Here is a 19,853-nt window from a genome sequence, read left to right on the forward strand (position 1 = left end):
ATAATGTGTATGTGTGTGTGCATATAGACATCATAAAACTCTTATCATTGTATATTTTTAAATATTATTATCATTTATTTAATTGAATTACAAGAAATGTGCATCATTGTAAGTGATGTTGTTGAAAATAAATGGATGATGTGGGCAGAATAGAGTTGTACAGTGACTGATCCACCTGTAAGATAGAGAACATGAGGTGGTTGGTGCTTATGGCAGCCACTCTGACGCTCAAGTCAGTAAGTTAAAAAGAATGACAAATATAATGTTTAGAAATCAAGAGTAGCGTGAGAGAACAACGTACATTTATCTCTGTGATCTTCTTCTTTTATACTGTAAGACAATGGAGATAAATATAACATTTTCTGATAATTCAATGATGATGTGGTCAGCTGCCTGATAAGGGATATCGTCAGCGGTCAGGTCGGTAACCTCGTGATTATAGGCGTAATGGGGATATGCTGGATTGTGCTTGATAACGGTAACTTGGTGCCAAGACTCAATCTATCCAGGGAAGGACGAGTCTTGGTGAAGAACTGGATGTTATGGTGTCTGGGTCTTCCTTTCCTCTGGTGGGACTATGATACCCTCTTATCAGATCCCTGCCACGTGAACCTGTCCTGTGGTAACAATTCATTGCCTACTTTAGGCGAGTCTCATGTAGTATCAGAGATCCCCCTATTGGTTTTCGATTCTTTAGATTCGAAGGTGAACGTCGTCTTCATGATGTTGCTTTGTTCATCCCGGTTGAGTGCACGATGAGTGATATAATAATGTATTGACGAGTTTTCAGGCAATTTCTAGGCCTGACGTACTTCCAAGTATTTTCTTGCCTCTGACGAGCTCTTTGGCATTTTATATCCTTGACGGGCTTTCTATACTTTTACAGCCTTAACAGGCTTCCGTATATTTTTTCAGCCCTGACGAGCTCCTTGGCCTTGTTGACTTTGTCGAGTTTCCAGGCATTTCCAGCTTTGGCATGCTTTCAAGCTTTCTCTAGTCTTGACGAGCTTTCTGGCATCAAATGCCTTTGCGAGTTTCCAAGCATTTTTCTAGCCCTTACAAGCTTCTGGGCTTTCTCTAAGCCTAACGAGTTTTCTAGCATCAAATGCCTTTGCCAGTTTTAGGGTATTTTTCTAGCCCTTGTGAGCTCCTTGGCCTTTTCCAGCCTTATCGAGCTTTCGGACATTTTCCAACTCTAGCGTGCTTTCAAGCTTTCTCTAGCCTTGATGAGCTTTCTAGCATCAAATACCTTTGCGAGTTTTCGGGCAATTTTCTAGCCCTTGCAAGCTTTTGGGCTTTCTCTAGTCCTGATGAGCTTTTCTAGCATCAAATTTTTTTGCAAGTTTTCGGACATTTTTCTAATCCTTATGAGCTCCTTGGTCTTTTTCAACTTTGTCGAGCTTCCGAGCATTTTTCAGGCCTAGTGTACTTCAGAGCTTTCTCTAACCCTGACGAGTTTTTGGTCATCAAATACTTTTGTAGGCTTCCGGGTATTTTTCTAGCCCTTACGAGCTCTTTGGCCTTTTTTAGGCTTGACAGACTTCCATGCATTTTTCCAGCCTTGACGAGCTCCTTGGCCTTTGTAACGACCCGGAAACCGATACTCCTCTGTAATGGCCCGAACCGCTACCGGCGCTAGGATCCAGATCGGCTTAAGGCCGCCGGGACCCGTAGCAAGCCAAACATACCTCCTATCACCTGGTCAAATCCCATACATGATCAAAACATTAACATAAAAACTTAAATATATGATGTAAATACCGAGCTTGACCTGTATGCAACATAACTGGAAACATAAAGAAACCCCCCCTACTAGAGCCCTCATCAAAACTCTAGCTGGGTCAACACAACATACATCAAGCCGGAGTCACATCCAAAGAACCAAACCTAACCTGTGCATGCATCAAACCACAAACATAAGACCTCCACTAGGGTACTCATCCATTACCATAGCGTGGTAAACAACACATGCCACAAGATTAGTTCAAATATAACTCAACATCTAGCATAACCTACATCATGTATTAAACAGGGACTAACCAAGTCTCAGGGCCAAGCACATTACTAAACCATAAACATAACTCCACTTAACTTTACATTACATTCTCTTGCAAATCATTATCTCAATTTACAATACATGTCCACACTAAAACACTACTCTAATACTATTACAAGACTTTTACCCTTGACGTCTTCCTGGCCTACCTCTGACCTGCAAAACTGGGGTTAGGGGAGAGGGGTGAGCTAATGTAACGACCCGAAAATCGGACCGCTACCGGCGCTAGGATCCAGATCGGCTTAAGGCCGCCGGGACCCGTAGCAAGCCTGACATATAACCTGTAAACCTGTATAATCCCATACATGATCCACAACATGCATAAAAAGAAAACAGTGAGTAGAAACAAAGAAAACAGTTCATTAATTACATGCTTTCATGAAATGCGTCATAGCACAACCAAATCATATCACGGATTGGACCCAACCCCAAAACATCCCTAAGCTATTTGCCCGGCCCTCAAAAAGGCACCACAGGACTTCGTAATGCCTGGCCCAGCCAGGTCTTATCCATAGGGCTAGTGGGGTCGTCCTTGGTCCAATCTCCAACAACAGTAAATAATGCAATGCTTCATATTCGTGTACTAGTGCAATCAATCTATTACATATAAACATGATGCATGAACATGCTTTAAGCATTTGATTTCTTGAAAATAAAAGATTAAGGTTAGTTCTACTCACCTCTGGCAGACGCTGGACTGACTCTGCAACTGCTAACACTGATGGCCTCCTCGGTCCCTCGGGTCCGATCCTACACAGGTGGACTCGAATGAGGTGCCAACACACTCTAAACAACTCATAAACAACTCCCCAAAAACCCTCTAAAACATCACTTAAACATGCATAGAAAACAACCTTGAAAAGGCTGGACAGGGCACTTTCGGCGGCACCTTCGGCGGCCGAACCCTTCCTCCAGAGACGAAACTCGGGCACTTTCGGCGGCACCTTCGGCGGCCGAAAGTCCCTCTCCAGAGACGAAAGTCAGGCACTTTCGGCGGCCGAACCTTCCTTCGGCGGCCGAACCTTCCTTCGGCAGCCGAACCTTCCTTCGGCGGCCGAAAGTCTGCTTTCAAGCCAAAACTCAACTTTCGGGGGCAAGGTTAGGCGGCCAATCCATGCATCCAAAGGCAGGTTCGGCCGCCGAAGCTACTTTCGACGGCCGAACCTGAGTTCTTCCCAGAAGGGCAGAACTCAGCTTCTCATGCATTCAAGCCTCCCAAACCTTCCAAACACCCCAAAACAACACCCAGCCTCACTAACGCATGCATAAACCTCTAACCATGCACAAAGGAGCTTAATAACTTGATTAAACTCCAAAAACAACATCAAAAACATACATAGATAGCTCATGACTCACATAGGCCAAAACCATCAAAACAACCCAAATCCTCACATACTCTCTCCCCATCATGCATACTCACTCCCACAAGCATAAAGGAGCATAAACTAGCATAAACTCCTCAACACAAACATCACATAACATACATTGGGCATAAGAACCCACATAAACCTTAACATGCATATCTACCCATACTTAACCATTAAAACCTCTTAAAACTTACTTAAACTTCATGAAACATAAAGGAAAGCATAGATCCACACTTACCTCTTGAAAATCGAGGGTTTGTGCGAGCTCTAACTTGGAGATGGGAGAAACCAACTCCTTGGGTCTCCAAGTTCCCAAAACTTGATCTAAACTTGAAAACTCTTCAAAACAACCATAAAAGTCATGAAAACATAAAGGAGATGAAGAAAAACATGAAAATGACCAAAGGAGGACAAGAACTCACCTGAGCTCGTGAATGGGGAGAAAACTCGCCCATTTCAGATCTGAGGGCTCTTTATAGGTGGCCTGGTCGAAGACCTTCGGCAGCCTAACGTGCCCCCTAAACTCATGCATGTTCGGCGGCCGAACTTGAGGTTCGGCGGCCGAACCTTGGCTCGTTCAAACAAGACTTTCGGAGGCCAAAAGCGCTCCCAAAACCTTTCCATGTTCGGCGGCCGAACCTAGCAAATGCCTCCTTGGTCTTTTCTTTTTAAAACTCAATTCTTTTTCCATTTAAAACCATAAAATCAGTAAAAACATTTTAGAAAACACATTTTACCCCTCTAGAAGCCTCTGGCATCTTCAGAAATTCCAGATTCCAACGGAGATTCCGCCGGAAGGTAGGGATTCCGATGCCGGAATCTAGCCGGGTATTACAGCCTTGACAAGCTTTCAAGCATCAAATGCTTTAGAAACTTCTTGTGAAGTGGGACTAACACCGGGTAGGTCGGCCTAGCGTATATCCACTTTGCGGCCTTGCATCAAATGCCTTAGAAACTTCTTGTGAGCGGGGCTAACACTTGGTCTCCTAGCCTGGCATATACCCACCTTGAAGCCTGACATTCAATGCCTTAAAAACTTTTCATGAATTCATGAAGTGGGATTAACACCCAGTAGGTCTGGCCTGACGTGTACTCACCTTGATGCCTAACATCAACTACCTTAAAAACTTCTTATGAAGCGGACTAACACTCAGTAGGTCGACCTGGAGTTTACTCGCCTTGCGGCCTGGCATCAAATGTCTTAGAAACTTTTTGTGAAGCGAGACTAACACCTAGTAGGTCAGCCTGGCTTATATCCGCCTTGAGGCCTGTCATTAAATGCCTTAGAAACTTTTTGTGAAGTGAGACTAACACCCGGTAGGTCTACCTGACTTATACCCGCCTTGCGGCCTGGAATTAAATGTCTTAGAAACTTCTCATTAAAAAGGACTAATACTCAGTTGGTTGACTTGGCTTTTACTCGCCTTATGGCCTTGTGACCTTGTTTTAGTGGGACTAATACCCGGTCTTCTGGCCTGATAGATCTCCGACTTATGGCATTATTTTAGTGGGACTAACAATCGATCTTATAGCCTGACGGATTCTCGATTTATGCCCTTGTTTTAGTGGGGTCTTCTGGCCTGACAGATTCCAGATTTGTGGCCTTATTTTAGTGGGACTAACGCTCGGTCTTCTGACCTGATGGATTTTTTACTTATGCTCTTGTTTTAGTGGGACTAACACCCGGTCTCCTAACCTAACGGATTCCCGACTTATGGTCTTGAAGCTTTTGTTTATATTTCCGCAGTCCAACGCTCAAATTATATGCGGGACTCATGTCCAAATGGCCTTGTGGCCTTTGTTTGCTTGTTTGATTTCACAGTCTAACGCTCGGATTATATACGGGACTCATGTCCGGATGGTCTGGAGGATTCTCGCCTTGCGACCTGGCATGAGATGCCTTGTTATGCAAGACCCATGCCCAGATGGCCTTATGGCCATTTTGTGATTGTGTTTCCGTAGTCCAACACTCGAATTCTGGCCTGGAGATTGCCTTGTGGCCTGGCATGAGATGTCTTGCTATGCGGGACCTAGGCCCGGATGGCCTTGTGGCCATTTTATGAATGTGTTTACGCGGTCCAACGCTCGGATTTTGGCCTGATGATTTCCTTATAGCCTAACATGAGATGCCTTATTATGTGGGACCCACACCCAGATGGTCATGTGGTCATTTTATGAATGTGTTTCCGCGGTCTAACGCCTAAATTTTGGCCTTTGTACTCATCTCCTCGCTTTCATCCATCTAACGTTTCTAACTTTCCTATCAAGAAAGAAGATTAAAGAATATAACATTTCTATAAATCATAAATATTTTTCTAAGGATAAAATAAAAGACTCGATCATCTGACTTAACCATTTTCAAGACTCAGAATTTGACTTAGGAGTTGGACATTTATGATATTCTCCTTATTGTCACCCCTATTAACGCTCAGTCCTCCTGTAAATAAATGAGTAACCCCCACAGATTTGTCAGGGGTAGTTTCAGGAATTGTTACCTTGCGTTCGGGTCTCCTATATCTTCTACTATTTCTGATGAACTTTCAAAGTGTGTCGTTTCTTATTAACCTCTCGATCTCTTCTTTTAGAAGCCGGCACTCATTCGTTGTATGTTTATGATTTTTATGAAAATGGTGGTGTTTGATCCTGTCTTGTTTTTTGATTTTCTTAGGGTGGAGCTCGAGAGGCCACCTGATCTTTTTGTCGTTTTTCCTAATCAACATTAAAATATACATTCGTGAGTCATTCAATGGAGTATATTTCTTATACCTACCTCGGCTATTCCTTTCTTGGAAAACCGGGTAACTTCTATGATCTCCCTCATATCCTTACTTCTTCGACTTTTGTCTTTACTTCTGACCCATCCTTTTGTCCTCTTTCCATCTTTCTTAGCACCTTTGTGCAGCCCGTATCAGCTTCTAGCCAGTATTCTTGAGAACATCATTTGATTGCTCCTCTTCCTCGAACTTGTCCTTCCCTTTAGACTGAGTCTGGATTGCCTCTGTCCGAGTCCTTGAGGTCTTTACGAAAACTTCCTCCCTCTCCCTGAGAGCCATGAGTAATGCATGTATTTCTCAAAAATAACTTACAACCTTCTGACATACTGGAGCATTTGCTCGATGCTCAGATTGTTGAAATCTGCCTCATTGATCATAAAGTATGTGTTTTGTCCACTGCCAAGAGCGGAAGAAATGATAACATTTTTATCGGTAGCAACCTTAGCAGCAGCTCGTGAATTGTCGGCTATTTCTAAAGATAAAAGAGAGATTTCTTTTTAAGAGAAAAGTGATAAGAGGTCGGTTTTAATATAAATGAATAGAGAAAATTTAATAGAGTTTTTCAGCAATGAAACCAAAATGATGTTGCTGAAAATAAATTGATGGTGTGGCCATAATGAAGTTGTGTTGTGATTGATCCACCTGCAAGACAGAGAACGTGAGGTGGTTGGCACCTACAGCAGTCACTCCAACGCTCAAGTCAGTAAGTTGAAGAGAAGGGCGAGTATAATATTTAGAACTCAAGAGTAGTGTGAGAAAATAGCGTACCTTTACCTCTGTGATCCTTATCCTTTTATATTGTAAAAAGATGAAGATAAATATAGCATTTCTTGATAATCTGGTGATAATGTGGTCGACTTCCTGATAAAGGATATCGCCAGCGGATAGATCGGTGATCATGCGTTTATAGGCATAATGAGGATTTATTGAACTGTGCTTGATAACAATAACTTGGCATCGAGACTCGACCGGGGAGGGCGAGTCTTGGTGAAGAATCGGGTGTTATGTGTTGATGAGTTGCAAAACTCATCACTTTTTCCTTATTAAATTCTATGATTTTGATATAAATAATTAATTTTTACTTAGAATTTGATTTTGAACAGGTTTTTTAGCAGAAATTAAGAAAATGAACGAAAAAAAGCTGAATTAGAAGATTTTCTGATTGGGGGGTTACAGCCTTAGGTAAGGCTGTAACCCAAGGCGATGGACAGCTCCAGAATTCAAAATTTCATCAACTCTTCACAATTTTTTCAGCTGTACAAAGATAAGATCAGCTTCAGATTGAAGCAAACACAATCAAATTAGGATAGGGATAAGATAGAAGTAGTAGAATTTATTTTAAATTGAGAATTTTTATCTTTTTATTGGGAAAAAGCCTATATAAAGGCTATCCAAGAATTAATCTAGCATCATATATTTTCTCTTCCTCTTCTTCTCTCTATATTCAGCCGCCGCTCCCCCTTCTTGCCGCCCCTTCTTCTTCTTTTTCTTTAGTTTTTTGCAATTTTATTATGGCTTTTAAAAGCTAAATAATTTTTTTCGGTTGAAAGTTAATCCAAATTGAGATTTTATTCAAGTTCTAAGGTTATATGCTTAAATTCTCTTCATTTTATTTCTATTCTCTATTAATTTCTGATTCCGGGGAACACTATCTCCATTGTTGTTCTCTTAACTATTTAAGAGGCATATTAAATCTCTTGGAAAGATAATATATTGCTAATTAATCCAATTAAATTCGTAATTATTTAATTTGATTAATAATAAGTAACGATTAGTATATTTATTTATGTTAAAAAATTAGTAGATTTGATTTAAATAATTTACGTGTTATTATTGATTAAGTTTAGATTCTTTTATCGAAAAGCAGTTAATTAATTAAATCTACACGCGTGTTGGTGTTGGTAGTTAATTAGGAATTAATTTAAGTGCGACGCAGATTAATTTAATCATAAGGAATAAACGGTGAAATTTACATTTTGATTACTATAACCAAATAATAAAAAATAAAATGAATTATTTTTCTAATCAATTATGAACGGATAAATCCATTAATTTGATTATTTTCAGCTGAATTTAATTTAATTATTTATTTTATCATCTCAATTATATTATTTATTTTTCTTTTAAGTTTTTTTTATTTACTCAAAGCAAAATTAATTTTTTTAAATAAAAATTTCTTTCTTTTTCTTTCTGTTTTAAACTATTTTTTTTATTCAACTAATTATCTAAATTAAATAGAATTAAGATCTATATGAGATCGATACTCACTTACTCTATTTACAAATTTATATTAAATTAAGAAAAATAAGATAAATTTTAATTGATGGATTCGACACTCGTCATGTATTCGGGTCTTCGTTTCCTCGTGTAGGACCGTGTTACTCTCTTATTAGTTTATGCTACTCTCTTATTAGTTTATGCTACATAAACTTATCCTATAATAATAACTCATTGCCTATTTTAAACAAGTCTGATGTAACATCACTAACTTTTCTGTGTTTTTTATTATACATTTAAATGTATTTTTTAAAAATAAATATTACTATATGTTGCAATAATTATATATATTCACTTAAAAACTTATATATAAATTTTAATCTATTTTTTAAAAAAATTTCTTGTAAATTTTATTAATGATATTTAAAAAATTGTCACATGGTACATTTATTTTTTTTCTAATTTATTTATCTATTTATTAATATATATCAAATACTTTCAAAAATCATCAAAATAAATAATATATATTTTTAAACTATACAATTATGTCAAGTATTTAAAAATTCATTTAATAATATTTAAAAATAAAATTATAAATAATCTGCATGCGAGTGATTCAACTAGTTGATTTTTTATTTCCAATTCCGTGCATCACTTATTTTTCATGTGTTAATTTGAGTAAGCATATTAGGTAATTGCTTATGAGACAACTTTGATATTTCAACTAATTTTGTTGACTTAATATTTAGAGTAATTTTTTAAGAAATTCCCATTGAAATTTACGAATAAAAATTATTCTTTTTACAATTATTTCTAAATTCTTCTTTTCTGTTCTGCTTAGCAATGCTTTGGTGGCCTTTCAATTCGACATATTAGAATTCTTTAGAGAATTAAACTTTTACTCGGAGTTTATCTCCTCACGTTTTTTGTTTTCTTTTCTTTCTGCTTCAATAGGATGAATTTCCTAGAAAATTAAAATGCCAATAATTCATTCTTTCAAGTTTTCATTCTAAAATATTTGTTAAATATATATAGAGAGAGAGCGTCAAGTGTGGTCTTAAATAATTTCCTTTTCTATAATATAGGATGAGCTGTACTTTGAATAAATTATTATTAATTATTTCATTTTATTTTTTAAATAAAAATTAAAAATTAAATGAGTGGAATATAAGAACTCTCAGATTTACTCAGATTTTCTTACTACTCAATTAAGAGATTTATATAATTTGTTAAATTTAATTTTTTGGTTATCTTGCTAAAACAATGTTAAATAATTTATTTAATCTATAATATTTAGATTATTTAATTTTTATAATATAATACTAAATAAATATATTATTTAGTTAATGTAATTTTAATTATTTTAATTATTACTTTCGTTAACTTTAAAACAAATTAATTGGCTAATATTTATTTAATAAATAATTAAATTAAAAACTTAATTTTATAAATATACAAATATTATTAAAAATAAAATAAAATATTAAAAATCTGATATCATATTTTTATTTTATGTGTTAGCCTCACACAATTATAATTAATTAAAAAGATGAAAATGTTGGGCATGCACGATGCCAATTGAAAATTTGGCGTTGATCGGCGAACAGAAAGTGGAACATTGAATGTGATTGCTCAAAATTAATTTGGTATTTTTAAATGGCGGCTTCTGGTTTTTTTTGTGTGGATGAAGTCGACCATCCAAAATGAGAAAACTAGTAAACTTTCAAGATACCAGAACAAAGATAACAAATATAAATAAGGCAAAATTGATATTTAATTTTTATAATATAAAAAAAATTTTTAATTAATTTTTTAATTTTAAAAAATATATTAAAATATTTTTTATATTTTATAAAGTTTATTAATTAATTTATTAATTTTAATTATTAAATATTTTATTATTTAATTTTTTATAATTTTAACACCTTCTATGAAGAAAGTTTATTCATCATATATATATATATATATATATATAAAATAGTGGATATGCAGTCAATTTAATTTAAAATTAAATTAAACTAAATAAAAGAATTAAAATTTTAATTTTTATAAAAATTTAATCGAAAATAGAAATTAATTTAAATTAAATCAATTTAATTTAATTTAATTAAGTTTGATCATATAGATTTTTTAATATACTTTTTAATTTTTATATTTTAATATTAATTATTGTCTAATTTTTATATTATTAAAAATAAATACTATTATCACTCATCAATTAGGTTTAATTTTATTTTTTTATTAAAATTAAAAATAATTAATTTTTTTTAAAATAAAAATTAACTAAAGAAATTAAAATCTTAAATTAATTTAATTGAATCAATATTTTTAATTTAAATCCAATAGTAATCCATTGCATATGCATAAATAAAATAAGTTTCACACTTTTTTTTTGAGCAAATAAATAAATTTTATACTTAAGGTAGATTCCACAATTTAGCTGTGTGGCTATAGTTTGTTTGACCACAGGAAATCTTGGGTTCTTGTCTTGCCTAGAAACTTCAAAGGTCACATTCTTGCTTCGTTGGCATCATAAAGAAAAATCAGTTTGATTGGCCAAACGATTAAAATGCAAAATTTAGTTTGATTATAATTTTATCGTTATTATTATTATTAGTTATAGTTTGTCAATGTGAATGGAATATTAATTGCTGACATTTCGCTTTAATTTCACCGTGACTATTGATGGTTCCACCAGAAATATTATTCTCCCTATTTTATCATTTTTATTTATTTTACATACATATTAAAAAATATAATTTTTAAAATAAAATAAAATAAAATTATAATAATAAATTTATAAAAATTATAGGTCGGGAGTTGTAATTTATTTTTTAAAAAAAATATAAGAAGTTGTGAATTAATTTTTTTTTTTTTTATGAAAGAAGAAATTGTATGATTGATTAGTCATTGTATGTATTAAAGAATGGGGGACAAATTAGGATTCAATGTTGGGGACCAAATTACTATGAAGAAAAGTATAAAATGCTGACAAATACCCTTCCTTCTTATGTTGATTCCTTATTTAATATGGTAGGGAAACAAAGGAGGAACCTTCTTAATTGAGTTTGTATATGCCCACAATTGAACCCATATGAAAATTATTATTTTTAATTTCTAGATATTAATTTTTAAGAATATATTTTTTTAGTAATTTATAATATATCTCTAAAATTTAACAAAATTTACAATTTAGTCCCTATTATTTTAATAAAAATAATTTAATTTTTTAAAGCTTCATTTTGAAATCAAAATAGTCTTTTTGCTTTTAAATTTCACTTTTTATGATAATTTATAATAATTTAATTCTTATAATTAAATTATAAATTTTAGTAAATTCAGGGTAAATTATCTTTTTCTTCTATATGAGTTGAAATGGAGAGTAGCAAAGCAATTTTACATTTTGAATAGTTTATTTTACTACATTAATTGAATATTTCATGAGTCTTAGACATACAAAATTTGCTCAAAATAGTTTCTAAATTTATTTTTGTACACTTTCTTTTTAAATTATTTTCAAACTTTCAAATGGTGGATCACACGATTATAATAATGAATATAATCCTGAAATTTTAGGCTATATTTATTTCATGAATTTTTTTTAATATTAAAAAACTTAATAAATATTTTTTTTAAAATAAATTAGTAAGAAATTATACACTTAAAATAAAAAAAAAAACATAATAAATTTTTATATTTTATTTATAATAACTTAATTTTAAAATTTTTCAACATTAATATTAGAGTGGATATGCTTTTTTTTTATGTTTATCTTATTTTAAGTAAACATCTTTCGTTGTTTATATCATATTATATATATATATTTTAAATATAAAATTAATATTATTGAAAAATTGTTGAAATAAAATTTTCAACTATAAATTATATGAATCTTGTGGTAAAAAGAAATATTGAGAAAAAGTTCTCTCACGCTAAAACTTTTTTTATACACAAAAAAATTTATATTTAAAAATATTTTTTATGAATAAAAAATATTTTATATTACCAATTTTCTTAAATACTCAAAATGTCAGAAACTAAGAAAAATATTTATATGGACTTTCACTTTTTTTTTTTTTTTCCTCTTTAAGTTAGTCAATATTTCTATCTATCTGTTTGACTCCTTTACCCTTTCGGAGTAGGAAAAGTCATTTTCCAATTTAAAATGTGATCCTTCTCAACTGTAGGTCCAACTGTAAATATTATTTTTATTTTTTGTTAGCAGATCTACGGAGACTTTACCATTTCCTTTATTTTTCTTTGTGGATGTGCAGCTGAGTTTGACCTCGACCAAAGCTAGTAGTTAGTCATATCTAAGACATTCATAGTATATAAAATCGGAGTTAGAGCTCTAAGGTAATGTTGTAATATTGTTCCCTTGTCCCTTTGAGTCTGGCTGGACAGGCGTTAGCTCTGTCCTTTTGTGATTATGGGCCTTTGGCCTATGGCTTCTGAGCGTTGAGTTTTATGTTTCAATGGGCTTTATTTGCTAATGAAATATTTATCTTTAACAAAAAAGGTATGCAATGAAAATTCAATAAATTATTATTATTTAATTACAAAGTAAAATAAATAAATTTATTTTAAATGTAATAGTACATTTGATATAATATTTAAATTTACTTTTATATTTTATAAAAGTTAAAGTTTATAAAAATTGAATTAATAACAATAAATTAGTAAAAAAATTATAATTGAATAACAATATATTAGTAAACAAAATTATAACTGAATAAATAATTAGTTAGTAAATAAGAACTTTATTAAAATAAAATATTTTTATCAATAAATACCCATCAAATTAATTTAATGAGAGGAGAAAGAAAAAAATAATTTATTTTAATAAAATAAAAATTTATACTTTTTTCAATCATATTAAACAGTTTGTTTAATATATGTTAAAAAATGAATAATACTTTTTATATATTGATATGATTTCAGTTTTGTACAAGAGGATCTCTTTATACTTTATTTATAAGCTTAATTCACGTCTAATATACGGTTTAAAAAAATTTGTAAAAAAAATAATACAAAAATTTTTAAAGAAACCAAGTTAAACTAATATGGCCTAATAAAATCTTTTAAAGAATAATATAATTTTAAAGTAATATAACTCGGTTAATCAAGTTGTTATGTCGATCATCCGACTTTGACATCAGGACATCAGATCAGTCACCAGATTAGTCATTAGGATATCAGGCCAGTCGTCAGGTCGCTGGATCATCTCTGCTCATTCATTAGATAATCAGGTTGTTTTGTCTAATCGTCTGGTCCGTCAAATCACCAAGTCATCTTCTTTTATATTGTTTAATCGTCTCGTTCACCGGGTCGTAAGATCCTCTCCTTCTACACGGTCTCATCTCATTATATCTTTCTACAATATAAATTAAAATTAAAAAATAAAAATAAAATAAACCCTTAAATTATGGATTTATAAGTAAAATTAACTCTCGTTAGCTCTTGGCAATCTAATAACTAAAGGGGAAAAAAGAGAGAAAGATAAAGAGATGCAGATAAATGGTTGTCAGAGAGAAGTAGGAAATGACTTGTTGAAATGAAAATATGAGGAGTTGGAAATCTCTTCTCCCCAAATAATTGTTGAAATGAAAATATGATTAGTTGGAAATCTATGATAAGGATAAGTTATTGATAAGGATAAATTATATTTTCAATTTATTTTGTTATACAGCTTGTAATTTATTTGTAGGCTAATCTCTTGTAACAAACTATACGAAACTCTTGGGTATATATACATATAGCAACAGTAATACAAAGTGTGTTAAAAATTCCCAAAATTGTGTGTTTCTTTATGGTATCAGAGCACTAAAGGACTCTCTGCCATTGTGATTTTCTTTTTCTCATCTCTACTGTTTCTTCAATCTCAGAATGGGTTCTACAGAACAATCCCTTTCGTCTACCACATCCTCATCTCTTTCTCCAGCAATTGTTGCTGTCTCTACTTCTCAATCCGTTTTTGTTCCGAATGTCACACCTTTCCTATTCCTCAAATTAAACTTGTCCAACTTTTTGATCTGGGAGGCACAAATTATGCCGCTGTTACATGGTTATAAACTTGCATCTCATGTTGATGGATCATCTCAAACTCCTTCTCAAACTCTTGCAACTGGTGAACCGAATCCTGCTTATTCTGACTGGTTTAGTCCGGATCACATTGTACGAAGTTGGAGCAATAGTTCTGTGTCTGAGTTTATTATGCACCAAATCCTCCGGTGTAAGACTGCCAAGGAGGCCTGAGATAAGATTGTAACTGTCTATTCCAAAGGCGCAAGAACACAAATTCAGCAACTTCGCAAGCAACTTAAGCACTTGTCTCGAGGATCTGATTCAATCAATGCTTATATGAAATGAGCCAGATCCTTTGCTGATCAGTTAGAGTCTCTCGGCAGTTCTGTGGATGAGGATTCACTTGTTGCTGATGTATTGGAGGGCCTAGGCACTAAGTATCGACCCTTTGCTCGTGCTATGGAAGCCCGAAATTCTGCGATGTCTTTTGATGAGCTGTATGCGTTGTTATTGAGTGAAGAAACTCAATTGAAAATGGATACCTTGGCTATTTCGTCTGCTGTTCCGCCGACTGCTAATTACAGTAATGCTAATCGTGGCGGTGGGCAATCGCGTGGAAGGGGTGGACGAGGACATGGTGTCCCGAATTCAAGTTATGGTGGCCGAATTAATGGTACTAGACATTTTAATAATTACACCCATGGACGTGGTTCTGGTTCTTTCTCTGGGTAGAATACAACTATTTTGTGCTACAATTGCAATGGCAGTGGTCATATGAGTCGACAGTGTCCATCACCTAAACCTCCTCCTCAAGCTTATGCTGTTCACACCGATTCTCCTCCAATGCCGGCCTGGACAGTTGATTCTGGGGTAAATTATTATTTGGCTGCGAATCAAGAGAGCATCTCTCATGTTGTTCCTGTGCTAGACAACACCTCTCTCACTATTGCAGATGGTAAAACTCTCCCAATCTCATCTTGTGGGTCTTCTGTTTCTCATGTTAATGGTCGTTCTTTTATTCTTGACAATATATTATATTCTTCTAATGTTCAACAAAATTTATTATCTGTTTCTGCGTTTACCACTGATAATAATGCTTCCATTGAATTTTTTCCTGACAAATATTTTGTGAAGGATATCCCCACGAGGCAGGTGTTGTACAAAGGCCAAAGTAAGAATGGGTTATATTTGTTTCCGATGTAGTCTCAAATTCGTTCTTTTTCACCGAAAGCATTTCCAGCAAGCATTTCTCTTTGGCATGAACGTCTCGGTCATGCTAATCTTAGAGTTGTTAAGAATGTTCTCAATAATAATAATATTTCTTTTGTTGCAAATAAGGGTTGTGATTTTTGTCATGGTTGTAGTGTAGGAAAATCACACAAATTGCCTTTTTCTGATTCATTGTTTACTGCCAAACAACCTTTAGAATTATTGTGTTCTAATGTGTGGGGTCCTTCCCCTGTGGTTTCAAATGATGGCTATTGATATTATGTCTTGTTCTTTGATCATTTTAGTAAATATTGCTGGATATATTACCTCAAAAATAAATCAGATGTCTTCCAGATGTTTATTCAATTTCGTAAATTGGTTGAGTCTTATTTTGGGGTATCTATTAAATAATTTCAGTCCGATTGGGGAGGAGAATATCAATCTTTGTCGACATATTTAAAAGAGAATGGCATAGTTCATCGTGTTTCTTGTCCACACACGCCTGAACAAAATAGGTGCACTGAGCGCAAGCATAGACATATTGTGGAAACTGGGAGAGCATTGTTACATAGTGCATCTATTCCTTATAAAATACTGGACATTTGCGTTTGATAATGCTGTCTATACAATTAATCGATTGCCTTCAACTCATCATAATAATCAGTCTCCATTCGAACTATTGTTTCACTCCAAACCAAATTATGATGAGTTACGAGTCTTCGGGTCTTTGTGTTATCCATGGTTAAAGCCTAATGCTCCACATAAATTGGCACCTAGGTCTGCTCAATGCGTCTTCCTTGGGTATAGTAAATTGCATAAGGGTTATATTTGTCTTGCACTATCTTCTGGTCGACGTTTTATCTCACGCCATGTTTTGTTTTATGAACAGATGTTTCCCTTCAAGCAGCCGTTTGATAATTGCTCTCTGGTCACTAAACAGCAGCCAACGTCAATATCTTTACCTCCAGTTCCAAATTTTACAACACAGAAAGATGGTCTTCTTGGTGCTTCACCAGCTGTTCCTGCAGTCCCACATTATGCACGTTTAGATATAAATCAGCCTCTGCCTTTGGCAACTTTTGAGTCTCCACCTACTGACTCTACGCCGCGCACCGTTTCAGTAAATGACGTGGAACCCAGCTCAAACCACCTGGTTTCAATTGACTCGACGCCATCAACCCCTCAGCCAACGAGTCAACCCGAGTTGGTTACACCACTACACACCGTTTCATTAAGTGCACCTGGTATTAATCCTTCTTCTTCGAATGAAAATACAGACCAGCAGCTTCCTCTTGCTTCTGTTGATCTCGTTTTGCCAAAGACACACTCTATGATAACTCGGCAACAAACAGGCAACTTAAAACCCAAATTGCCTTGGTCACCAAGTGCTCATACAGTGGTTGTTTCTACATCTGTTCCTAGCTGTTATACACAGGCGATTCAACAAACCCAATGGCGTGAAGCCATGGTCACTGAACTTAATGCTTTAATTCAGACTGGGACTTGGGAGCTTGTTCCTCGACAACAGGCTCAAAATGTCATCGGATACAAGTGGGTTTTTCGCGTTAAACATAAATCAGATGGTAGTCTTGATAGATACAAAGCTCGACTTGTGGCTAAGGGCTTTCATCAGAGACCAGGTGTTGATTTTTCAGAGACTTTTTCTCCGGTGGTTAAACCGACAACCATTAGAATTATTTTGTCACTTGTTGTTTCTTTTGGTTGGCACATTAAACAATTAGACGTCTCTAATGCGTTTTTGCACGGAGACTTGGACGATCTTGTGTTTATGGAGCAGCCACCGGGATTTGTGGATACTACACATCCTGATTATGTGTGTCGTTTAAGGCGGTCCTTATATGGCTTACGTCAAGCACCTCGCCAATAGTATAAACGTCTGTTTAATGTTCTTTTACAACAAGGCTTTCGTTTATCACCTGCAGATTCATCCTTATTTGTTTATACAGAAGACAAAAATATTGTGTTCCTCTTAGTCTATGTTGATGATATCATCATTACTGGTGATAATATTAATGTTGTGCAGAATATTATCAAGGCTCTTCAGTTGCAATTCATGCTTAAAGATCTTGGGCAGCTTGACTATTTCTTGGGTATGGAGGTTAAGTGGACAGTAGATGGTCTTTTTCTTACACAACAAAAGTATATCCAATATCTTTTAGCCAAAGCTCAAATGGCCTATTGTAAGGGTCTTTCTACTCTCGCAACTACGAAAGATCGTGTATCTTCTCATCAAGGTGATACTTTTTCAAATTTCACATTATTTCGTAGTATAGTTAGTGGTTTACAGTATTTAAGCTTGACACAGCCAAAAGTTTATTTTTCGGTGCATAAAGTTTCTCAATTTATGCACTTTCCGACTGTTGAGCATTGGGTTTATGTCAAACGCATTTTGAGATATTTAAAAGCTACTGTGCATTATGGTCTCTTTATTTCAAAGTCTAGCAACACAACATTAAGTGTGTATACAGATGCTGATTAGGCTTGTGACTTGGATGATCGAAAATCAACGTCGGGTTTTGCTATTTTTATGGGTCGCAATTTGATTTCTTGGAATTCCAAGAAACAACAAACAGTAGCGAAATCCTCAACTGAAGCTGAGTATAGAGCTCTTGGTTTGACAACTATAGAACTTGTTTGGATTCAGTCTTTGTTGCATGATATTGGCTATACTTTGACACACAGTCCAATCATTTGGTGTGACAACATTGGTGCCACATATTTGTCTGCAAATCCGATCTTTCATGCGCGTTCAAAACATCTCGAGGTCGATTTCCATTTTGTTCATGACAAGGTTCAAAAGAAGGAGATCCAGGTTCGATTTATATGCTCGAAGGATCAGCTTGCTGATATTTTGATGAAACCATTAGCCAAGGCCCGGCATTATCAACTTATGCATCATTTGTCAATTCGACCAGCACCAATAGCTGCTCGAATTGCAGGGGCATGATAAGGATAAATTATTGATAAGGATAAGTTATATTTTCAATTTATTTTGTTATACAGCTTGTAATCTATCTGTAGGCTAATATCTTGTAACAAACTATACGAAACTCTTGGATATATATACATACAACAACAGTAATACAAAGTGTGTTAAAAATTCCCAAAACTGTGTGTTTCTTTAATCTATTCTCCCCAGAGAAAGAGTGATTTTACAGCACAATGATTAAAATGACTTATACATATTTTAACACGTGGAATAAAAAATTAGTAAAATAAAATAAATTTTTTTCACCTTTAAGATATATGAAGTTGGGTAAAATAAATTTTTTTACCCAATGCTAACCATTTAAACCAATTAACCAAAAAAAAAAAAGAAGAAGAAGAAAACCCATATTCCTCTTCCCAAAAGTGTTGTCCACGTCTTCAACTTTCTCCAAAATTTTCCTTTTCAATTCTACTTCATTTTCTTTAAATTTTCCACCCCCAAATTGTTATCCCATTTTATTCAAGTCATTTTCTTAGATAAATATTTAAGATAGAGGAAGAATCAAAGAGAAATAACAAGTTTAAAGTCTGTGTGAAAGAGATTTCTTGTCATTTTTCAAATATTTTTATGGAGGAATTTGAGATTATTTTGATTTATTATTTTATGTATTGAAGAACCTCTCGGAAGAGAGGAGAAAATTCAAAAGGAAAAAGAGATGAAATTAAAAAGAATTTTGAAGATTTAAAATTTGTGCTCCATTTGTCTTAAATAATCTTCAATTTCACAATTATTTTTAATTTAAATTTTTATTATATTGCAGAAATTGAATAAGTAAAAAATATTTGAATTATAGTGAATATTTAAAATTAGAATAAATGAAGAAAATAATAGATGAAAATTTTAGTATCAGTATGTAATTTGGCCCAAAGTGAAGTCAAGGACTAAACGAAATTTTATCATTTCTTTACGATAAATTTTAAATTTTAAATAAGATTTAATTATGAAAATTATGGAAATTACTTGAATTTAAAACTTTGCATGTTAAAATTGTAATCTAGACTAAAATAAAGATCTTAGAATTTTTTTGGACTAAAATGAAAATTTTGAATGAAAGAAGTGGAGGTGGCTGAAATTAAAAAAATTAAAACAAAATTTTAATTTATGTATTGAAATTGTGAGATTTATAAGAGATTTGGACAATGAAAAATATAGATGGATTAAATTGAAATTTTAAGGATTAAAATAAAATTTATTAG

The sequence above is a fragment of the Manihot esculenta genome, chromosome 13 (genome assembly GCF_001659605.2).
Source record: "Manihot esculenta cultivar AM560-2 chromosome 13, M.esculenta_v8, whole genome shotgun sequence".
Classification (NCBI taxonomy): Eukaryota; Viridiplantae; Streptophyta; class Magnoliopsida; order Malpighiales; family Euphorbiaceae; genus Manihot; species Manihot esculenta.